Genomic DNA, 25,747 nt, shown 5'->3' with positions numbered 1-25,747 from the left:
GTACAAATAGAGTGTACACGCGGCAATTATGAATGCATTATGCAATATAAATATTGATGCTTCCTGCAAAAACGAACGAGCGAAATGCAAAGCGTCCTGGGAAGGAGTCGCTAGAAGAGAATAAGGGAATACATCGATAGCGTTCAGCAATAAGCTCGGTCTCGTATGTTTCCCGCATTCTTGATGTGACGGAAAAGCGTTCTCTCGCGACTCATGTATTTACGATTGTTTTTACAAAATTAATAAAAAATAAATTTATTATGAAAGAAAATTGTCGACGCGTTACATACGTATTATAATTACAACTCGTTATCTTCCTCTATTAAAAGACAAACATTCTACATCGAGGGACGTTACGCGTATAGGGAATATTACAATGTCCATTTGTATCCTGCGCTCACACATATGAAAATGATAATCGAGCGTGCGGCGTATACTGGAATTATTAAGTAACTTCCTCGAATGATTCAACTTTCATCCGCGTAACTTATTCTTACTTCTCATTACCACGATTGAATTTCGTCGAAAGGTAGATGTAGCGCAACACCTTTATACGATGCAAGGTCGGCCGAGTTCAATTTCAACGGGACATCCGATGTAGTTATGTACACGTCAACGCACACAGGCACATGGGCGCACACGCAGAGGTACGGCACGCACGAACGGCGCGTCACTTATAATCTGTCGGCATCTCATCGGGCGTGTATGCGTGTCATACACGCATATCGCAGCACGCACCAACTCGCGGAAGCCCCGCGCGCGCGCGAGCTAAAGGCCAATAAAACTTAACTCCTAATTAAGAAGCGTGAAGGATGAATCTATTATCCGCGGGGGCCTTGCCAACGCAAATACGCCGGCAGTAATGTCGCCGTTGCTACAAACATACGAACACGGACGAGCATACGTGTTCATTAGGCGTATTTACTGTTTAGCATTTCAAATTCGGCGAGAGAACCCGCGTGATACGGACACAAACTGCGAGAGACGGGGAAGGGGACAAGGGATCCCCTTTTGGCAATTAAATATTTTAATTTAATCGTCTTACGCTCCTTACGCGCGCCCAACGCGATACCGCTCGTGTTGCACCTCTCTTGTCAGTTTGGTCTTGATATCTCTTAATTCGAATTGTCCGTGAGGTGAAACGATCATCATCCGTTTCATTATATTTCACTTTTATTACATGGCATGGAGTCGAAGCACAGACCGTCGACGATCTTGATTAGCATTCTCTTAGCGAAGCAGGCGCATATATTTATCTGTAAAAGCATTATACCACTTGAAATCGATATCATGTGACGGCGAATATTCATAGAAGTAGCATTGATTATACGCGGTTCTCTCTTTCTCTCTTTTCATCCTTGTTTAAGGCGTTATTTTCTTCCAGCGACTTCCCGTCGACGCAATCCTTGGCTCTAATTTGTATTTAATTAACCGTGTCCCGCGGCTGCGCGACGCTTCCTCTTGACTGCAAGCGAGTTCGGTCGGTTTGGTACGTGCGTTGGGTTCATTAGGTTATTGAAACCTTAGACAATGTAACTAGTGGCTGCCGGGCACTCCGAGGGGCTCCAGGGGCTTCGTAATGCTCGCTGCCTCGAGCGTTCCCTACGACATTTCGCATCTCTGGCCACTCCTGCGTCGAGTCGAGCTGGTCTACGACCGTTCGCCGAACGACCGACTCCGCGATCATTACGTCGACCGACGGTGCGCGGCTCCGAGAGGCGGGTTACATCATCAACACGCACGAGTTTATATGCTAATAAGCGACATTAATTAAATGGTGCGCACGCATACATATCTAGCCGCCCTCGCGAGAATCCAGTTCTCTTTCTTTCTAGGAATAACGAAAAACTCTGCTGGATTTAATATCCTGCATTTATGTTAAGGGCCGCGAGCGTATAAACGGATCGCATCGTGAACCGCACAATAGAAAACAATTCGTTATCTTTTTTTCTTTTTTTTAGGGAAAATGAAATTTTGAATTCAAACAAAATAGATTCGTTTGCTAGAGTCTATTAAATTCGCACAATTGTTAACATTTGTTTTATACCCTGATCGTTCTCTGTATTCTTCGATTCGTTCAACTTTTCTGCGATACGATATAAACATTAAAATGAGTAGATTTGACGGGTTTCCAGCTTTCGGTAAAAATATCGCGTCTGAAATATTTTTCATTCTTCGAGGTCGGGTGAAAACTCGAATGAGAAAGAGATTATTTTAAGAACGCATAACACGCTTTCCTCTCCCTACACCGGAAAATAAGAGGCAGGAAAAACGCGAATCTAGATATCGCGCAACTCTTCCTCTCTCGCAACTTCCTTTTCATTTTTCTGGCCGAATTTAATTTGGTGCGCGTCCGGTTGCATCTTCCCACTCTCGCTTGACTGATACGAGAGGATACGAAGCCCCGGAAGATCACAGGAAAAATGCCTGTGCCTTGCAACATCCCGGGCTCGGATCTGGAGCGCGCGAATTAGGAATTTTACTAACTCGGATAGTCGCATTTAATTTTAAGCCCGAAACCATACGAGTCATTACTGTCTCCATTTCGTGCGTATATTAAATTACAGCCTCCGACCGCGAGGCTATTCGTCGGAAGAGGGGCCCGTAGCCATATTACGGAAGAGCACATGCACTCGAGGATTATCCAAAGTCTCCCCCGGTAGCCAGGCTACAACACACGGATATATGCACAGTCTACGAATGGACACATTCGCGTTACTCTAACGATCGCAAGTCTCGCGCTAACATTCGTTAAATACCGAGGCTAGAATTTCTGTCGCTCACATAAATTGAAACTTTTTGTGACGACAATTCGATGCGACATTAAAAAATGAGCATTATTTTTGTTCAAAGGAAGATAGAACGAAGAATTTACCGCTTTTAGAATGTCCTTGCTCGAAAGTAAAACGACGAGATAATAACGAGATTCGATAGAGTTGCATAAAGACTCAAGACTCAAGACAATATTCGTTATAAAAATGTTGTATTAGGATTACAAATTTTCGAAAACTTATAAATCTTGTCTTGATAAATCTTCAGTAAATCTTTGTAGCAAAAACCTCGTTTTATATCGTTTTATCTCGATTTTTATTAATAGTTATATTAATTTTTATTAACAATTTATATACATAAATTTGTTAATATAAATATTTTTATTTATTAAATAGAATTTTTTAAGTTCGTGTGTAATATATAATGATTTTTTCTCATTTAATTTAGAAATATACAGATATATATTAGCTTTTTTAAAAAATCTTGACAAGATCAATAATCTTGACAAGAGTTAGTCTTGGTATTATCTTGATAATTAATTAAAAATCTTATCCTAATATTGTCTCGAATTTCGATATAAGACAATATCAAGCCTAGTCTTGGTATCTCGTGCCTTAATCTATATATTTGACGAAAGATTGAGAAAGAAAATGAGAGAGAGATTATATAATTTATTTTATTACTTTATAATACACAACTGTTTGCATTATATATCTTCGATGAATATAAGATTGGTTACAATGAAGTCATTTTCTTGACGGCTACTTTACGTTCCGCTAGCTCCGATTTCTTAAAGAAAGTCTTTAATCGTGAAATGCAAAACATATATTAGCCTGAGCAGGATTTAATTACATCTCTCTTCCGGAGATATTGGCATAGATAATATCATAGCGAGATCATTGCCAATTATTAATTTATAACCGCGATATCAGCCGTGCTGAGATTCGCCGATGCGCGCTATGTACGCGAGAGACTCCGCTAATTAGGTTCTTCAATCGGCAGTTATTGTTTCGTGGCAGTCCTAATTTGGCAGTGGCAGCTGCCGCTGGGAGTAAGCGCTAATTAAAATACCTAATTGTGGCCATTAACGCGAAATGCGACGTGGCGATGCGTTACTCGCTCCACAGTTCACACCGATCCACGCTCGGTTATGCCTGCGCTTTAAACCACGCTATAAATACGTTCTAATTAGCATTTCTCGGTGTCTCTCGATTGAAATTAAGCGCCTCGCGCCCGATGTCGCCCGTTAAGCCCGAGTCGTCAATTGCCACTCTCGCATTTAACAGGCACTTAAAGCGAGAATGAGGCATCGTACCTCCGGTTCGGCTTCGAAAGAAATTCGAGGAAGCGAAAGAACTATACGCGTACACACGTGTACAATGTTTTCGTGCGGCTGGCTAGAGAGGAAGACCGACAGAGTTTTAAAAATACACAAAACTACGTGTACATATAATAAATGACGATTAAAAAAAATTATCGCTAAAATAATTGTCAATTTATATTCCTCGCGACTGGGATATCGGGACTCGTTCTCCATCGTCGAACGATTACTCCTTTCGAATCGACCCAACATGTTTGGCCCCTGAAATTCTCCACTTGACGCGACCGCTCATTTTTCTCACCATCGGTCTTTTAACGCGAAATCGCTAAATCGGTCCGACACGACGAACAGAGGCCGGGTATAGGTAGTATATATACGAACAGAAGCGGCGGAAACGGTGGAAGCGCGCGAGGAGAGAGCATAGTCATAGAAATGCTGCGGTGTGTGGCGGGCGTGGCATGCTCGTACATCCGGTACAGGTTCCACACGGTTCATATTGCCGGTAGGTCCCAAGAGTAGGCAGTACAGGGACGCGCACAGAGGCCCGACGCAAGTTGCCGGCCGCGCGACACAATGACGTTATAATGACTAATGATCATATCATTTAATTAACATCGCGCCTAACTAGCCCGGGCTTCATTAGCCCACGGCGGCCTTAGACGCCCCGTATACAACACCACGCTTATTATGTATCTATCGCGTGGCGATTGTCCGCAGCGCGTGTTAAAGCTCGTGCGTTACCCGGCGACACGGTTTCTCGGTGAACCGCCAACTGGTGTTAAATTTAACATTGTGTGAGTTCCGTGCGAGCGAACGAGCGCGCACGTGCGTACGTGTGTGTATGCGTGCGTGTCGTATGAGATGAGCGAGTGCGTTGGTAGCACGGTCGTTGTGTCGTACCACGCGAGACATGTGCGGAGGCGCGCCTATGGCAGTACATAGGACCGGCTATTGTGCGTCGAGGAAAAGGCGGAAAGCTCGATCGATCCATCCAGACGAGATCTTCGTCCTTACGAGATAGGGATACCTTGATAGCGGTGTTAACGCATGGCTCTTGTCGGATATTCTCGACGGTTAAATTGCTTTCGCGTGAATAGATCGAGAAGCATGAAACCCGCGATTACCTCGTTCTTTTAAAGAGTACTATAAAGCTTGCTATTTGGGATTGATTTTTATCAAACAATTTTGTTTTTTCAAATTTGTCCCTGTTCATGAAAATCTGAAACTTAATTGTTGCAACGGCCGATATAGAAAATTTGCAAGATTGCTAAGGATGAAACTTTCGTCGACGAGAAATAAGATCGAAATTTATCCAAACGTTCGTGACACAGTTGTACGAAATTCCCGTTGCGGGTAAAAAGAAATCACGATACGAAAGTCGAAGACGCAAGAAATGTTTAGATAAAACTTCGGTGTCTGCTTCATTACATGTATATAATGAGCGAGGTATATAAAGACAAGCCTGTCGGCAGTGGATCGCGCGCGCGGCGCGGTACGCGACTCCACGCTTATTATATATCTATCACCGAGCGTCCGTGTGTCATACATCGATCCACTGGGTCGCGTTAAATGCAACGCGGTGTGCAGTATTGCTGCGGCACATAAGGGACGTTGCAGCGGGGCGCACCTACACGCCCGACGCGCTCCTGTCGGCCGAGGAAAGGGTGGAAAGCATCGATCGACCGATCCAGACTAGATCCCCCATCCACCCGCCCACCCGCTGATGTTAACACGTGCTCACGGCGCTATTCTCACGGGCGAATTGATTTTCTTACGCGTCTCTTGAGAGTTATTAATCCCACGCGTGGACGCCGCGCTAGATAGCGGATAAACCGGTGCGGACAGTGGATATCTGTGCTGCTCCGTGAACAAACGATAATTATGGATAACGGTCGCAAGTCTCCTCTAATAAATTTTCTATAATTGCGAATTATCAAACTCGCAGAGTGATCTTGTAGCGGCCACCAACGATAGCAGCTTCTCTTGTAACTCGATGCTTTTTTTACACTTTTTTTCTTGTCGCTCTCTCGTGACCTCGTGTCTTCCGTTTTCTAAAATTGTTGTAAAAGAGGAAGCAATTTCGCGCGAGCGTCAATAAAGATTAAATTTAGATCGTTAAATTATCTATATCCTTGTTTCGGAGTGTCTAGACTTGTAATCTGCTAATAATGTGCAATTATCGACGAAAGAATTTAATTATTTTACTTCCATTAAGAAATATTTTTGCTCTAAATAGATATTTTGTAACACGATGAATCACGATTTTCGACAGAATATTCAATCGAATATTGCATTTAAGATCTCGAAATTAATTCAGTCTCGTTGATTCTAATACTGGAAAGGTGCATCGAAACGCAAGTCATCGCAATCAGATTGATTTTGACATAGAGCCAGTCGGGTTTACCGTAAACAAATACGTGAAAATGGTTTTTATAATTCAATTATAATTAAAAATTGAAAACGCGGATAGGTCTCGAAACTTATACGGAAAAGCAACAGATTTCGTTCCTTTGTTATGGCATCACCGTTCACTCGTCGATCACAATCCGTCCACCCAATTTCGAACTGTACACTTTTTTTTTTATCTCACATACGAGGGAGCCGCGTCTCTCAAATTCCCTGATTGTTACAAGAACCAATTCCTCACTATTCTAAAACGATGGTGCGTCAATAGAATTATCTCGAAAAAGCCATCAACATTGCTGCAAAAATCTATTTACGTTAAGTTAATTTTAAATCTTCACGTTAAAAATATGTACATATATATGTACGAAATATATTTAGTTTTAAACTAAGTATTTCCTTTTCGTGAAAGAGATGGGGAGGGTTGATAATCGCAAATGGTTTATGCATATTTTGCAAAGAAATCCACACATAATAAAAGCTGCACATTCTTAACACGGATATTGTCGTCGATGATTGCCGATGATACGTTAACGCGATAGACGTCGCCTGTTTACTTATGATTATACCGCAATTATTGGATTTATCGACTACCGTTTCGAAGCTCCTGATTTATTTCAACATTAATCACGTTAATGATGCGCCGGCTAGGCAGCCTTCGACCTCTCCCTCCGCCTTCTACGAGCCACCTACTCTACTCCGCACCCCCGTGCCACTGTTGCGACTCGTAGCGCCCGGCAAACAGGAAATGAGCATTTCGATCAAGATCGATCGTCACAATTACCGATGATTGCCAGCGCCGAAGTTCCTCGGTGGCGTTAGCGACGCGCATCCGCTTAACTTCGCTAATGAGCCGGGCAACCTTAACCCACTCTTCCTCTCATTTCGCCTTACATCTCAATTTATATTAATCTCTCCTATAGGCGCATGAAAGCCACGCATAAATATAGAAATATTAGAGAGAACCACTAGTTAAACGAAAACTTATTTCTTTAGTCACATGTAAATGACACATTTAGATGTACATCATTCACACAATTGAAAATATATTTAGAGGTGTACATCATTCACACAACTGACACTTCGTTTAAAATTAAAAAAAAATTTTTGAAATATTTCTTTTTTTAAAACAATATAAAATATTATTAATAAAGACAGAGATATATCTGAAAATATAAGTCTAAATGTAATATTTGCCTATTTAAAAAATCCAGAATAAGAGGTTCCCTAGATACTCGTTAAAAATAGATAATATGTCAATCATTTATGTCGTTGTATTTTTAGTCAAATTTATCACATTACAATGTGATTACGATTGATGTAAGAATATCATTGCGTATTTTTGAGGCACTTTTGATCCATTCGCTTTCTGTCAGCAACGTTGTCGTATTTACAAATAGACGGATATTTATACACACGTTATCGATTATACGTTGCATAACAAAATGCCCCGTGTCCAGCTTATACGGTGTCACGTTTCTTTTTCAACATTTTGATCCGATTAGCATAGCGATATTGCAATTGGCCATGGCCCTCATTATTGCCATAAACAAATCCTCAAATCATGCACATCGTTGCGATCGATAAATTAATTAATTAATTTGCCGTTAGAAATATCGAATCTATTTATCGTTGCTTGATCACTGTGTTTAATAGTGACGGATAGAAACGAAAATCGAAGCAGAGAAAGAAAGAGAGAGACAGAGAGACAGAGAGGGAGGATAGTGGATAGACGCGGGACATAGAACGACGGAGCGGAAATCGGTGGGAGGGCTACCAGGATGATGTTACATCATCAATCAGCTGGCAAACATCAACTCAACGCTCGTACCTCGCCCGGTATGTCCTGACCTGTACCCAAATATATGCCCCCGATGATATCGTTGCGGCATTGCTACATCATGTCCGGCTATAATTAATTATCTAATTCTTAATCGTTAACGTTAATCATTGATTACAGTGCAGTATCGGCTAAAAACCGCCATCCTAGATTTATAAATTTCTTTCATATTTTTTCCTATGTTCATATCTTACATATGGATAGGATGACAAAACATCTTTTTACACTATTAAATTAGAAAATATATAATAACGATTGGAAATATAAAAAATAGATAATAATCATTCTCTCGTTTCACATGTATGTGTTACCTGCTAATTAAAGAGCTTATTAACGATAATTTAAAATAAAATAAAATATTAATATATTTCAAAGATGGCGAAATTTGGTATTCGTCTGTTCAAAATTTTTTAATCATTTGTAAATCACAATTTACAAATGATCAGAGATACAACGAAGAGTTTTTGACGTTACTACCCGTCATCCGTTTTCGACCCTGAAAGGGTATTATCGGACGTGGGGATAGGTAGCCTCCACCTACGATAATCTACCCCCGCGGCCCCCATAATGCGCATCCCTCTGGCCGCAATAATGATGATTTATTTCAGAGCTAAAAATTGCGCGAACGCCGAGGTATGAGTAATGTTCCGATGTGGCCCCACCCTCCTGTGCGGGCCAGCCAGCTTTTTTATCCGCGCAAACGTTATGAATTCCATTGACCCGTTCGGTGGTAGGGGTTCAGCATCGAGGGCTGGTCCTCTAGATAATGGTGGATCCCTATTTATTTATCGGGGCATACGAGCAGACACGACTGATCGTCTTCCATTCATCCAAGTACCTTTTGATTCCGCAGACGTCGGACTTTGTTCCATGAATATCGGCCGCGCGAGAATCGTCGCGAGAATCGACCGTCGTGAAAACGCACTTGTCGCATGCTCTCGTTCGCGAAGGGGGATGCAGGCGAGAGGGAGGAGAGAATAATGCGCGTATAAATATATCACACGTGGACGGGGAAAGTAAATCTTTTTACAGGGGTGCGGCATCGGCCGCGTGTGTTTCCGACGATAATTATTATTATCAGGCGCGACAATGAGGCCCGCGAAAAAGACGACCGGACAAAAACCGGCATACCTTCGACAAAAACAATCGTTTGTACGTCGACTATGTCGCGTCGCAATAAAAGAGGGTATCGCTGGTGCCCGCTGGGAAAGCGGGACGAGGATTGGTGGTGCGACGCGGGGGTGACGCAGGTTGGCGGGTTGGTGAAGCCGACGACGCAGCAAACAGCATCGAGATGCACAAAAATCGGTCCTTTCAGCTTAAAATTACGGTTGTCGCGTGGATGGCGGGATAGCTGATGGGGTGGTATTGTGCACAAGAGGAGGGGGAGGGGGAGGAAGCGGGCAGGCGCGGTCGGGGGTGGTAAACGAGGAGACCTGCTGGGCGAGAGAGAAAGAGAGAAAAAGAGTGAGAACGAGAGGGTACGTTCGGCGAATCCGGGGGTGGTGCGGATGAGGGCGGTGTGTGTCCCGGAAAAAAATCCATACAATCCGATCGGGACAATGTATTCGTGTGAATTCGCGCGATTGTCTGGGTGTTCGCGTGTGTTCGGACATTGATACGGAAGCCAGATCTGAGCGTGCACTGATAAATGTGAAAAAATCCCCCATTTTTAAACCAGCGACGCCTGCCGGCGCGTGATGCTGGTGAGCGAACGTGTGTCGGCCGAAGAATCAGCCCTCACCGAACCACCCCCGATCCTCTACCTCCGCGTCCTGCCCTCGTCGTCTCGCTCACACCATTCCTTGCGTTCCGTGTCTCCTCTCTCTTGCGCGCTCCCTGTTCGTTCTCCCATGCCAACCCCCCTTTCGACGAGCGGTATTGTCGAAACAACGAGAACGGCTTTGTCCTTTGGTCCCCGCTGTAAAACCTGGACGTATTTTAAATTCGCGGCATTTTATCGCATTCGCTATTTATCGACGGGCTGCACGTCCAAAGGACGTCGTTCTATCTCTCGCTCGTTTTATCTCGTTTTCCTACGGATTTCTCTCATCTGGTCGCGGAGAATAAAATACTCGTGGTATCTAAGCAGTATCACGGATCATCCGCAATCACGCTGATGATTTTTGTTACGCGAATCACGCATCGAGATATGCGTAAGAAGATGTACCAACTTTTATACCTCTACCACTTTTACAATCGTTTAACACATTTATATATAAATTGTTATTTTATCTAAAATAATATTTTTTTCAAAAAATAAAAATCATAATACATATATACGTGTGAAAATTATAATTTTTTCAACGGGGGTGAATATCAATTTTAAAAAATTAAAGCATCATGGAATATAAAAAAAATATCTCGAGCGAGAACATTTGAAAGTTACAGCACCATATCGGCGCTGGCCGCGCGAATATATCGCGGCACTTCCGGTACTGCTGTTACCATTTTATGAGCAACGTCCGCAGATACGTTTCCGATGAGTTAACGATGCTCCAGATTTCGTTATGCTCGCGCGCGACATTGTCGCCAGATCGCTGGCTCGCGAAGCGAGATGGTCCGCGAACGTAAAGGAAAGAAGGGAGGCAGTCGAGCAAGGCGGATAGAACGCGACGAAGGGCAAAGGGGTGAAGATGAGGACGCGGACAGTCGGATTCGTTGATGGCGAGTAGGTGTACGTTCGGCTACCAATCAAGCGGCCTCGAAACCTCATCGGTTTTTTTTCTCCTGCTCGATGCCCCCCGTCCCCATCCCCCTCACCCCCTCCGCCTCCCACCGCCAAAACCGATCGTTCGCCCTGCCGCACCCTCTCCCGCCTTCCTTTCGCTCCCTCCCGCGCGACCCCGTCGAGCGCGGGTGCACCCTCATACCCGGCAATGTTCCATTTTTTCGCCCGGCTATCCCGCAACTCGAACTCGCGATGCAATTATAATCCAGCTTTATGAAAAAAGAGGAAGGAAAAAAATGCATCGCAAATGTGATTGAGCACCGATACGGTGGCAAGATTGGTCGGTAGTAGAGGGAGCGAGTGGCCGCCGTGGGGTGCCCTGGGTGGCAATAGGAGGTGGAGGAGGAGGTGGTGGAGACCGGTCGGTCGGTATAGGTGCGGCGAGGGGATGGTACGCGGGATGGCGAGCTATATAGGGGCCGGGAGGAAGAGAGGGGGTTGAGGGATTGGTCAAAGCGCTCGGTTGCCGGTGCTGATAAAAAATTACACCCGAAAAAAGTATCGCCGTTACCTCTCCGCACCCCCGACCGCACCGGTCCACCCGTTCGTTAGCCCCCTATCGGCGCACCCCGCTTGCCTCGCACAAGCCAGCCAAACCTCGAATATACATTATTCCTGCCGACCAACCCCTTTGCACGGCGGAACACTGAAAATTGTTCGGAAACAAATTCGACCTATCCTCCCCCCTCCCTCCTCCTTTCCTCTCCGGCGCTTCCCTCTTTCCTGGCTCGTCCGACTCTTCCGGTTGCCGTTTCTCGCGAGATGATACTCGACTGATTAAAGCATTTGCGAGGATGGCTCGACCTCGGATCGCGGCAAGAGTCGCGTTATGCCAAGTAATATCTCGATTGGATTTCAGATGTTTCTTCAATTTTTCTATCGTCATCGCAGGAAATTGGAAATTTGATTGTGGACGCCAAAAATATCTATAACAAGTTCAAGTTTACGACGAAAAATAAATTATAACAAAAGATTTATGGAATATCGTGTAAATTTCTGTCCCGATCCTCGCGTGGAATGTGATTTCGTGCCAAATTTGGTTCCAATCGTTCGAACGAGGTGTGTGTTGGTTGCAATCCCGTTCGCAATTTTCTACCCGCGTATTAGTTGCGTGCGATTGATGTCACTGATTCAAATTTGCCACCTTTTGAAAAAATTATGAAGCTCGGACGTCGCTATAATTTAACCATTACTATATTAATGTCTAAAAATTTTGTTATTACATGTATTTATTTATCGCTTACTATATCGTATCAAATGGTTATAGATATTTTTAATATGAAAGCTCTTTGATTGCTCTTTAATAATCATTCATAAGAAGCTTGATTTATATATTACATTTTATATACTTATATATATATATATATATATATATATATATATATATGTATATGTATATGTGTGTATAAAAGATTGAGTGGAGCAAAGAGCGAATGAGTAAAAACGGCTGTAAATGGGAGCAACTTATTTATGTATCTCTAAAAGCTGTCGTTAGTTTCCTTTTATTTTATGCACCGTTCTCTTTTTACATATTTGTTCTCTTTTTACATATATGTCTGATACGCTTCGAAACTGATATATATATATATGAATATATGACAAATCAAAATTCGCCAGATACACAATACAATCAAGTATCGATGCCAATTCATACATTTTAGTGACCGTTTAGCGAGATCTATGCGCGCGAACAAATGCGATTAAAAATTTTAATAACTTTGTCGATCGACTGTAAACGAGATTGCGGTTATAATATATTACATAAGATTTTTGCCGTGGCATCAACATTATCTGGAGTCGTTATGCTTACTAATTAGTAACATGATATCTCTGCTACGCTTTTTGCAAAGCGGAATGAGAAAAGGAAATGAGGCTGGTTTGTAGGACTTCTCGCAAGTCTCGACTCGACGCGCGCAAGTCTTTCTCTTTCTCGCCCTTTCCATTAGAACGGCTGTTTTGAAAAGAAGTAAATGCAATTTGCGCAAAAATAAATGTAAATTTGCAGATATATAGCTCGTATCATTAAGAAAGATATTTTAACATGGATAATCTTTTGTTATGCATGTACTGTGTTGGTAGATAAGTAGCTGCAAAGAAAATTAAGAATATTTTTAATGAAATAAAAGAGGAATAACATAATAATTTGACGTAAATCGGCAAGTTAAAGTTTTATAATGTTAGCAAATGGAAAAAGATTTTATATAATAAAAAGCAACAAGTAAAAAAAATTGATACTCTAGGTGAGCTCGGTGCCGCTAATTGGAGAACATTAAATAAAGTATGTTTACCAGCAAGAGGTGGCACAATTGCACTACGTAATGACGGTTGATTACTATTATTTTCGCGCTCACGTAGGTAATAAACACACGCAAAGAGTGTAAGGAGTGTAACGTTGAATCATTACCTTCCATCTTCTACTGGCAATTGTTGTTCATATCAACAATCCACATTTTATTTCTTTGATGTTTATATGTTTCAATAAATGTATTGTATTGTAACAATTACTACATTATTTTCCATTATAAACTATTAATCTTGTATTATAGTAATTATAAACGTCTTAATATTGTATTATAACAATTATCTCGTGCTGTTTTCTATCGTAAATTTAAATAATAATTTAAGATACGTATAAGTTTATATGTATGTATTGTTACATCAAGATATTTAATATAAAAATCTTTTCGAATTTTATAAAAAAAAAATTGATATTGAATAAAATCTCTAACGAAAAAATAATTCCAGATTGATCAAATACTAGATAAATGAAAAGCTGATAATAGTTTTGTAATAGTAATCCTATATATAATATAAATATAATCGCATTCAATTCCGATTAAAAATTATTATTGACGCTTAAGTTAACTTTAAGTTTTCATTCCAGAAAACTTTGTGACTTTCACAAATTTAATATAACAAGACAGAATTATAAACTTTGATCGTCATGTATAAATGTATTATAAAAAAAAATTTCTTATTATAAATGTCTTGCGATGTATGAATATAAACATAAATTATATCAGAACGAAATAGTTGACTGCGTGCAGTCTCTGCTCGTTCGTTTTTATTTGCAGCCGGAACATTGCGTAAGCGGCACGGTAATACGTCATGCGTTTTATTCTTACGTCCTTGTCCATTCATGTCGGAGGCGCAAATGGCATCAGCACATCTCGCTCCGACGTCGAAAAATTTCCGCAAATTGACGCGTGAAGCTCAGCCATGCCCGACGATTTCCGCGTACAACCGCGTAATTATGTAGAATATAATGGCACGTAATGACAGTACACAATCTCGCGCCAAATGTTATATTCAAGTGAGTTTAGAAGCGCATATAACATATCATTTTTTTCTCATTTTTTTATATATACGATTATAAATGTATTTTCTCTTTTAACTCGCAACGTTGCAAAGTAGCAAGACGCGACTACTGATGAAACCTTTTCTCATTTTTTAATGTATAATACATTTTTCGTATGATTATAATTATTAGAGTATGATTATAATTATTAGAGTGTTATTGCTATAGTTTTATTTACGTGATTGAGTAATTAAATAAATAAATGAAATCTTAACAATTGACACGATCGACAGCGCACTTAACGCAATTAAAGAAACATTCATTCCCGCATCCCGAAATATTGCACGGAAATAATTCGTATCGTGAAATATACAAATTGTACGGTATTTGATGAGATAAAGTGCGCCGTTATATTCTCGCGCTGATATTCCTTGCCCCCTTCGAGACTGAAGGCGAGCGGTGCCGGCTCAGGCTAATTGTAATAATTGTTATTATTCGGTGTATAATTAACGCTGCGGCTGCGGAGCTACCATCGTTGAGGTCTCGGACGAAAAGTTTAAGCATGGTGCCCGGGGGCCATTTGCATAATTAATTAAAGAAGGAACCGAGTTTTCAACAGATTTTCATGCCGCCGCCTCCTCGGCAAAGAGAGAAAGCCTCGGGATCCTTCTTCGCCAATAAGAAGATCATGCCACTAAGAGCTCTGATATTCTTTTCCAACTAACCAGTACGCAACGCATCGTTTCGGTTCTCTATCTCCTTTCTGTTCTTCGTGTCTGGACTTTGGTAGATACGACACCGATGAGCACCTAATCCTATATTTTTCCATTGATTCGTCCACTGTTCGTACCAGACTCGAGAGAAGCAGGGAGGTACGAGACGTGGATGCTGGGGGTTGAGGAGACGAGGGGGCAAATGTAATTAATTATCCCAGTAATGACTCTGACTGATGAGCGGCTGGACAAGTCCAGCCAGGTCGAAATAGCATAGAAGTGGTGACGGCTACGAACGAGTGTTAAAATGGAGTAATTTATACGACCCTCATTAATTCTAATAAAAATTATTTGTTAAACTTTGATTAAAAAATATATTAATATGTAATAAAAATTAATGTACGCTCTGGTTCTATTGAAATTATTGAGTTATTGAAACGTATCAATTGTTAAAGATATATTTTCAGAAATATAATTACGTTGGGCAATATATTACTTCTTTATTGTTCTTAATTGCGATTTCTGCAGCGGAAATATAAACGATATTGTTTATATATTGTAATTGAAACGAGAGAATATTTTTTTTATATTTTGAAAATATTTTTTTTCGAGTAGCTTAATATATATATATACGAGTAGCAATCAGAAGTATTTTGGAAAGACTCTCGATGTGAACATTATTTTGGCATTTTGTTCTTCAAGCGCGAGTACGAATTGTTCCAATGATCAATCAAGTGTATTCGAGGATCGTTCATACCTGTTCCTGAAACACCACGGTAGGGAGACAACGAGAGGCACGGAGCGGGGCTGTGCATGACAAGGTAGATTTATTTTTTTCACACCCCACGCCAGGACTCACCAGGGGCTGGACGAGGTGTTTTAATATTTTAATAGGACGGCGGAATGGCCGGTTTCGTGACTTGGCGTTTTATAATGATATTCTCCCCGCGTTCCGTTCGTAGTAGCAGGAGAAAATCAACGGCTTGGAATAACCCATTTCGCTGCCAACTCGTTCTATTCTCCTAAAATAACAAGACCTGCCCTTTATTTCGCTCCCTCCGATCGCCGTCGAAATATTCGTCGACTTAACGTGATTTATACATCGTTATTGCGCAAGAAAATTCTCAACTAATTAATGTGCTTTTATTAACAATGAAAAACTTATATAATTAATGAGCTAGCTTTAAGATTGGTAAATCGTATTACGATACGAGAGTGAACTCTAAAAAAATATTACAAAAGATAGAGACGCTCCTGCAAAATTATAACGTCTTCTTTCTTGTGTACCTGTGATAAAAGAAAGCGTTACGAAATAAATGATATCAATATCGGATAATATTATATGAATACATAGCATTACCGCGAGAATATATATCTTGCCGCTTGATTTTTATTAGAAGCGAGATGATGATCCGCGAGAAAAAAATCGTGCTCGTCATTTCGCTCAGTGATACTCGCTGAATCATTCAGCATCATCGTCCAAACACTCTCCTCTCACAATCGAACCGCCTTGCATCATTTGCCCTCTCACTCGCTTTCGTTTCGCCGTTTCAATCAAGCATCGACAGTAATTTTATCCGGCTGACTTCTCACCTCGCTACAAACCCGTCCGACCGACGATTCTAATTAACTTTCGTTAAGCTATACGCGCGCTCATGATTGCACGAACGATAATAGTCAACGCGACCGTTCTTAAACACTTATTAGTAGAGTGAGTATCAATCTGTGTATTCCGCGTATGTTCACGATTACGTATACACATCTCAGAACGATTGAGTGGAGCTGGTAATATGTTTTGTCGCGAACCAGTTTCTCATATTGCGCAGTTCACCGTTTATAAAGTAGTATCATTCTATAGCGTGACAGAATTAAAATTTTATCACACCTACGCGATGCAAGAGAATTCTGAAGATGAATGTGCGCAATCTACTGGAAACCACAAGAACGACACCATAATAATATCCATAATAATATTTATATTTTAATTTTATATATATTTCTTTCTCCACATATGTATCATTTTGATCGATAAATTCATAAAACAAAAAGTTATTCTTTTTAGATAAAAAAAAACAGCATTATTACTGATGCATTTTAATGCGCAATCTTTGTTACATATATCATTGATTTTTTTTTATGTTCATAATGCATTGCGTATACATACATTCACACACGATTTAAATTGTTATTATTTCAGAATTAATAAATATGATGCGCGCACACACATACAAAGTTTGCAATAATTCTCGCAATAACATAAAATCTGAATTAAAATATTTTAGTTAGTTATTTATTATGTACGTTGCAGCGTCCTGTTAACGCATCCTGTCATCATCTGATATACGTTCAGCGAAATGTCGATCAGAAAGAAAATTCGCACAGTTGAGATAGAAACGCAACTGACCCCACGAATATTTCCCCAACGGCGAGCAGTTCGAGATTGATGCGTTAGGTAAACAGCGTAGGCGCGTCCTCGTTTGTACCGGCAGACACGACGGCTCGCAATTAATTGCAGGTAGAATCGTTAATGCCGCCTAATTTCGCGGAAGCACAGAAACGGTCCAAGCGAAAATCACGATTCGTTAGTGCCGGCGATTTTTGTCGGACCTGTTAGAACCGTTAGATCGCCGAATGAAACTAAATGCAAACTTTGTCGCGAACTTGCCATCGTTATACTAGAATTAATAAACGCTAGCAATATCATAGTAATCATTATCATTTGATTTTCTTTACTTATACTTAATGTTTCTACATTATTGCAGGTACAATTATAGATTCCTGCGACAAGTGTTGTAAACATCTTAAAAAATGAAACTTTCTATAAAAATCTAGATGATTCTTTTATAGAAGCTTAACTCAGAAATTTTTTCTCTAATAATGCAGCATCGTGTTAATAAATTATAAAGTATCAGTTGACTGAATTATTACACAAGTGTAAAAATAATACATCTCGCGGATAAATGGTCCGCCGTCTATTCGAGATACATTTTAACCGGGCGCATCGAAAAATAGTCGACGTTATACTTATCAGAAATACGAGATTTCGAAGTTGGCAGCGCGAAACACAATATAAACGGTAACGAGATTAACGGTGTATCAAGCGAGAGCGAGCGGGCGGTCGCGCCAAAATTCGGATCAGACCAGTTCGGTATTAACGATTCGGCGATCGAGTCGCTCGATGCAGCTGCAACCGCATCCGATTGAAGCCGAACGTGGAAAAAAAAGGAACGGGTCGGCGCAAGGGGGTAAGAGGGGAGGAGGAAACGAACCGAGGGGAGAGAAAGGGGAAGGAGGAAGGGGGTGTAAGAGCGCGAGGGCGGTCGAAGAGCGAATTTGTGAAGGCACGGTCGGCGGGGGAGAGCGGCGGCAACCTTTTATAATCCGGCAAAATGCGAAACGCGCGCGCCATTTTAATCGAAATAGGTTTTCGCCCCGAAAAAAAGTTCGTATTTAGAGGGAACGAAATGAGTTCACCTCCGGCACGATGAAAGACCGATAAGCATAGCTGATTTATACGAAGCACGAGCGAGCCCAACCGTCCACTCGCTCGCTCGTTCGTTCGTTCGTTCATTCGAATCGAATCTTCCCTCGCCATCCCGAGCGAGATTCCATTGGGTGCGCTTACTATACGTGAAAACGCGAATGCGCGTCTCTGCGCGTACGTTGAGATATGCGTGTGAGTGCGTGCGTATTCGCGCATCGGCCTCCGCGAGTTCTGAAAATGTTGCGCGAATTTGTCAATTCCGACTTCGTAAATATCAGTTTTTATTTCACCATATATCCCACTTGTTTACATTTATCTTTTTCACATTTGCAAGTATTTTATATATACATCCTATATATTTTTATTATAGTTGTATAAAAATATCAATCGGTAAAAAGTCTGTGTCATTAAATGACTCGAAATCTCGAGTTAGATCATTTTCTTTTATACCGACTACGAAAAATATGTACGCGAAAATATTGCGTCGTGATCGTCTTTAATTCAAATGGCGCGATAGCAATGCGAGTTTGAATAGGTGCCGATATTTTTTAGCACTGTGCTGAATGCAGGAGGCGAAAAACGCGCGTAAATCTGCGCGCACAAGTGCACGACGAGTTCTTTTCGCGTATGCTACGGGGTAGCGGAAACGGAGGAACGAAGGGACGGCATGTGCGGATCGTGTGCGTGTGTGCCATCGGTATGCCGAGACACAGCGGGAGAGTCACGAGAGGGAGACGGTTTTCAATTTTATTCGACGAACGCGAACGGGAGAGTACCGTCCGGCAATTTTGAATCTAACTGGTTATCCGGCTATCGTCTACGCAAACAGAGAGAGAGAGATGAGCGTTGATTTCGTCGCACACCGTCGAAGCGTTGTCCGTAGAAATTAGAAGAGAGATGGTAAAGATTCTAATTCGAAAATCTAGCGCACATGTGTAAAGATTCATCATATCTAATATATATATATATAATCGCGATTTATTGAAAAAGAGGAAATGCAATAACAAAAAACGTGAGACTGATATTAAAATAAATAACAGTATGACACATAAGAATTATATACATATATATATATATATATACGGTTGACGAATACTCAAAATATATATTTCAAATTGGTACAAGCGAAAACGAGAAGTCTCCGCTTTCAAGAGTCCCAGATATTTGCCATTGAGTACTAGGCGACTTGAACTTGGCCGCCAAGTTGAAAGTTTTCTTGTTGGAACGGTGCCTCCGCCGTTGAGAGCGAAAGCTCACTCGTCTATTTCTAGCGTCGCGACGCCCCTTTCTTCCTGGCGTCCCGACGTCGTCAACGACGACGGTAACGACTACCGAGTCACTGGGTTAAACGTATCCGACTCAGTCACGCTCGACAAAAATATTCTTTTAGAATTTTATTTCCTCGGTATATTCAAGTGCAAATTTTTGCGGAGAAGTTTTGACAATTCCCCGACACACAAATATAATTTATAATTCAATTACATAATTTTGGAAATTTAAAATTTAGGTCACCATACAAAGTGAGCCTTACTTTTCTTCACGATATTCTGAACTTCCGTAAAAGATAAGTTTAATTAATTAATTCTTTTATACAGAGATATAAATATTTACATAAAAAATATTTCCCCATTCATTTGAAATAATTTTTTAATATTGGAATGGTCTAATTAATTTTCTTTCACGATATTCGCATTCAACGCAATACCCGTATAATGCAATATTTGCGCAAAATAACAACAAAGGATTTCAATATTTTTTCGTTAGAAAAAATTAAGTCGATTTTCTCATCTAAGTTCATCGCTTTTCCGGTTCGAAGGACGATCGATTAGCAGGTATATCCGGCATCGCGCAACTATTTGTCATTCGCAGCGCTGTGCACACCGTGTACGCACCATTAGTTAACCTCGGCGGCGGATTCTCCATTTTTTTCCGCCGGTATATTCTCTGCCACTCGGCGCAAAGAGGGAACGGAGAAAAAAGGAAAAGCGCGGAATTGCGCGCGCCGAATGACGCGTCGCGATGCGACGCGTTCATGCGCTTATTCGCGCCTACACAGACCCGGTTATGAATATGCATTTTCCTTCGTTAAGTATGTGCAGATTGCGTCGCGATACAGTGGACGGCCGTTCATTATTGTCGGTAGCAGCTACTCGCCATCGCGGTAGCATCGCGACGCGACAGCAAATCCGTAAGCGTATGGTGGTCGAAATTTCGCCGTGCAATTAGCGTCCGGTGAATGACGATCGCAGAATGAGCTATCCGCTTGTCTCGTCCGCTATTAGCGACATTCATCGAATTTTCGTCGTTTATACCTAAGACGTATGTAAAGAAGAATATATAATTAGCAAAAACTCAAATAAGAATATTAGCAAAAAATAAAACCATAATTTGGTTTCTGTATTTTTTTTTTTAGATTAAGATTGATTTTATTCGTCTTATAAATATCGCATAAAATACAAAAGAACGTATGATTCGTTTTTCACATCGAGAATATAATTTGATTGTCATCAATAATAGGCCTATGTGATATAAAATTCAATAAGTAACTATACGATTCCGAACGATTCGACATAACTCTTGGCGAGATCGTTTCCAAGCGCGTGTCCGCGAGTAAAAGAGGAAGAGAACGCGAGCGGGACGTAAATAGGACTAAAGTAAAAGAGGAGCGGAGAAACTGCGCTCACGATTCTCTTGTTTGTAATTATTCATGAACAAAGGCCCCGATAATTGCGCTGCTTGATTGCACACTCGTGTACCGATGAGCTTGGCCGAGTCTTCTGTAACGTATGGAAATTAATGCCATATTTTTATTGTCGCTGTGTGTTCCCCGCGTTGGGAATAATTTGAGGAATGCGCCCGAGGCTACCCATAATACCTTTTAACGCGAAAACGAAAACAGGCATCCCAGGCCTTCCTCGCTCTCGCCAGGCAGATTTTCGCGATTGCTTTCGCGAATTATACGACATGAGCGCAAAAACGACGGGCCGGAATCACTTTGTGCATTACCCTTTGGTGTGCGTTTATTCACTGCATTTACTGAATTTATAGGACGGCTTATATGCGAAAAAATATTCAGAAGATATTATTAATCTCATTCCGAGGAAACTTGACATTGTTTTGTTTCGCAATTGACTTTCATAACGTCATAAAAAAATCACGCAATGACGTACAATTAAATGTTTCTTCGGTTATAATAGCGTCTCATTAAAACATTCATTTATTTTTCAAAATTTGTCTCTAATTTAGAAAGATACATACAATACGTCATTTTCATCGAAGAAGTTTGCTGTTTCAACGGAACAGAAATTTACCGAAAGAGAGAGACTCCCGCTTTGCTGCTCTATTCTTCACTAATGATTTAGACACGAACGAGGCCTCCCTCTCTGTGAACGAGCGCACGTGTCCTAATTACTACGAACGATTTGCGCGTGGCCCCTTTTGTCGCGCGTCACGCATGCAGCCGGAAATCTTTGGCGTTCGCGCGTCGTGGAAGCGCGATAAGTAGTTTAGTTGTACGCGTGTCGCCACATATATAGATGTGCGCTCGCGCTTGGCAAGTGCGAGAGCACGAACACGCGAGAGGAATACTTGAAGGCTCGTAAAGCGGACGAACGGGAGATATAAGCGGGAGAGGGACAGGACAGGAAAGAGAGTGCGGAGATATAGAGTGGTATCGCATTAAGGGGAGAGGAAGGAGCAAAGAGATGGCTCTGAAGGGTTCGCGTCGGTTCACCCCTCTCATTCTGCAAACAATGCTCCATATCGTTTCCATAATGAACGCGGGTATAGGTACATGCATGTGCGTCCCCTCGCAGTTCTAGTAATAATGAGTACGCAGATTATGCATGGTGATTGGTGCTTGAGATATATATAGTATATATATATATATATTTTTTTTTATTTTTTATTTTTTTTATTTTTTTTAAGAAAAAATGTATATGAATCGAAAAACAGACGACACGATAAGATCCCGAAAGGATCAAACAATGAAGCTCGAACTGTTTACGCCTCATTCTAAATTTAATAATTGATAGATAGCTGATAGATGATAAAAGCAACTTGCCGATAATAAAAAATATACCTATCTGCATAATGAATTATACAGTTGAACAGCTCCGTAGCTGTGTTGCATAAATTAATAATGAATTATAGGCAAATGATATTACGACGTTCCCCGTGCATGTTGACGGGTATAAATGTGCCGGGGAAAATCGAATCGTCGCATGCAGACTGGGGAACCGATATACGGGCAACACTAGCGTGAATGCGCCAATTAGAGTATCGAAGGATTCCACTGCTACTGCCGAAACTCCGGAGATTCCTGAAGGACCTCGACGAAGGTATTTGTCCAACGTCATGCTTGCGGTGCTCGTTCGAGTAACGATTCGATTCGAGACTACGGCTTCGAATTTGAATCTGTCGCGTTGTATTGTCCATCGCGCCTGTTTACACATTTGACCCGGATTGTCAAGCTAAAGTTCGTATTCTCTCTATTTAGATACAATCGAACTTGATTAAGGATGTTGAAATTAACTTCGGGCCGATATCAGTATCAAATACGGCTCACCGAACACGGCGAGGTAGGACGAACTCGATCGCGATCCTATTGATCTTTGGACGTTGAATTTCTGGACACGACGTGTATTCTTCCTTATTAAAGATCAATAAGGAAACAATCGAGAATTAAGATATTAAAAATTACAGTTAAAAAATAGACTCCATTTAATTAAATCAATTGAAAACCATTGTTATTAATTAGCCGAAATTTCCCTCATTTAATATTTTTTATTTATTGATAGTGACTTGAAATCTAGAAAATCTTGAATATCTATTATCTGTTTTATCAATTTTAATCGTTAATACAACACATCGAAAGTTCTTTATTAGCGATTTCTTTATAAACGAACAATGTTAGCGAACAGATTCTTATTACAACGTTTATAAAATCTTGCGAATCGAGGGGGATTCGATTTCCTGAAATGCCTGAAATGTGCGAAATCCACAGCAACTCACGTGCGCGCGCGCCCGCGATGGTCCATTTAGTCGGCGTGATTTCCTCCGCGATAGCCGCGCCTTTCTATGCCGTCTAAACGACCGACACGACGGTGTGCGGCGCGACACCAGTTTTTTTCTCGCATTATAAATTCTCTGCTCCGGACAGCAGCGCTGGTTTTCCGCGCTTTTGCCGACGACACGCGGATGGCCGCGTGCTCACATATACGCCATTTACGGCTATGTAAGCGCAGCGGAGACGCATGGCGAGTCGCGTGATTCGCACGTGAACTCGAATTCACGTTGGTCGCATTGAATTCGCGGATATTCGGAAAAAGAGAGAGAGAGACAGAGAGAGGAGGCAGAAGAGGCGTGGAGGTGGTGGATGAACGGGAAGAGGCGCGGGGGACGGCAGGGGTATCGGCGGAGCGCGGATTCCGATTGAAGTCAATACTTTTTCAGCGCACCAAACTCACCCCTTGTCCCCCTTGTCCCCCTGCCGTTCCGCGAGCGCGCTCGTGCACTCGCGCGCACGCACGTACGTATGCACGCACGTATCTTCGTTAATAATATACGCGGAAATCTGATTATTTTTCTGCTTCCCCGTTTTAATTCTGAACGATTTTTTCGTTTCTCCTCACCCCGCGCCCCGTCACCGTCCGAGTACCCTCATCCCGCGCTTTCGCTGCACGCTCGGTCGTGTGTGCGGTTCGATGTTTTTGCGCGGGGTAAGGTCCGATTGGTCGGCGTCCGCTCGCCGGTGGGGTGGGAAATGAAAGGTCGGCCGTTCTCGAGCGTGTGTGCACGTACGTACGTAACACACGTGATCATGATGGAACGTGTGCTTCCCCAGAGAGAAAGAGAAAGAGAGAGAAAGAGGGAATCGAAAGGGGGATGAGAAGCAAGCGGGTGAGAGGAAAAGACACTCGACGCGCGAGCGATACTTGCTGGAGCAACACCGGAATCAACACCGTTGAGCGCGACGAGTCTCTTTCTCTCTCGGTGAATGTCAGCTCCTTAGTTCTCTTCGCGTCCTTAAAGCATCGACAGCCTCTGGTTACGCAATCATCTCTCCCGCTATATTCGCCGATTGGACTTTCACTTTGTCTTTGTGAATTATTTTCAATTACACCGCATATGGATTTCTCTCTCCTCTATCAATAATTTTCGCGTGTAAATAATAATAAATCGCTTTACGGAGATGCAATATATAAAATATTTACCTCTTTTTCTAACTTACTTTTCTATTTAAAAATCATCGTAAAAAAGCTGTAACAAAAGTTTTATACTCGATATCAAAAAGAGAGAGAGAATCTGCTCTTTCAATAAGATATGCAGCGATATCGGAGAACAATCTCTCGATATCACTGAAATACTTACGTAATAAAGAGATTCGATACGTCGCTTTATTTTTCATTATATTTTCATTGCGGATATGTTACTGCCAAGGCTGCGTGTGTTACATAGTTCGCAAACTATAACGCGACATAGCATCGACCGCTTTGACATATTTCTCCTCATTTTGCTCCGCTCCAACTTTTTCCGCTTATCGTGCTTTGCCGTCCGAAGGGAGAATCCGCGTTTTTAATACTCTAAAATCAGAAATTAATGGAATAATTTTAATTCGCCGCCCTAATGGGCTGTCCGTCCGGTTCTCTTTACCGGCATCGAAAACGCCGCATACTCATGCGACGTCGGGCTGTGTAAGAGTGGCACACACGTGGACGCGTCGCGTCGCATCGCATCGCGTCGCGTTGCGTCTGCATCGCCGCTAGCGGAAAGATCGCGGGGCGGGGGATGGACGGATAGACGGCGATGGCTTTTTTCGACGGACAATAAAATTAATTTCGTTCGATTCCGATTAACTTCGTTTGTAATCACGCGAAAAATAAACACGCACGAGAAAGGATAATTCCGCCGTAGTCGTACTACCGCCACCCACCGCCTCGTCCCATCATCCTTCGCCCCTTCCCGGGGCGCGAGCAACTGCGTTCCCCCTTTCCATTTGTCCGCTCGCCTGTCCATCCATTCGTCTGTCCGTACGGTGGCAAACGTACGGTGACCGCGCTTCTCTTTCCAATTCAGACGTACAAGTTGCGCCAAAAGTCACATTTCCTTTTGATTGCAGGTTTATCGGCGAACTCGAAATCGATTTTTAATTATTAACCGCCTGCAATATATATAATGCGTTAA

The 25,747-nt window shown here is 41.8% G+C and overlaps 1 protein-coding gene across 11 annotated transcripts in view; it reads right to left on the bottom strand.

Moving 5' to 3' along the window:
- The window catches only part of Pdm3 (POU-domain protein pdm3), a 139,313-nt gene that overhangs the window by 53,672 nt on the left and 59,894 nt on the right, over window positions 1-25,747 (bottom strand). For 3 of the 11 annotated variants that reach the window (XM_083095865.1, XM_083095867.1, XM_083095866.1), the window contains exon 2: window positions 24,935-25,146. The exons of the other annotated variants lie outside the window; for them this stretch is intronic. The gene's annotated coding sequence lies outside the window, so the exon portion shown is untranslated. The remainder of the gene's footprint in view (window positions 1-24,934; window positions 25,147-25,747) is intronic. 11 annotated transcript variants of the gene reach the window in all.

This window comes from Camponotus vicinus, unplaced genomic scaffold (assembly GCF_025532165.1).
Source record: "Camponotus vicinus isolate PSW18456_S1 unplaced genomic scaffold, iyCamVici1.0 SCAF_4, whole genome shotgun sequence".
NCBI classification, from domain to species: Eukaryota; Metazoa; Arthropoda; class Insecta; order Hymenoptera; family Formicidae; genus Camponotus; species Camponotus vicinus.
Note: the sequence above shows the minus strand (reverse complement) of the source record. Positions and strands in the feature narration are given on the sequence as shown.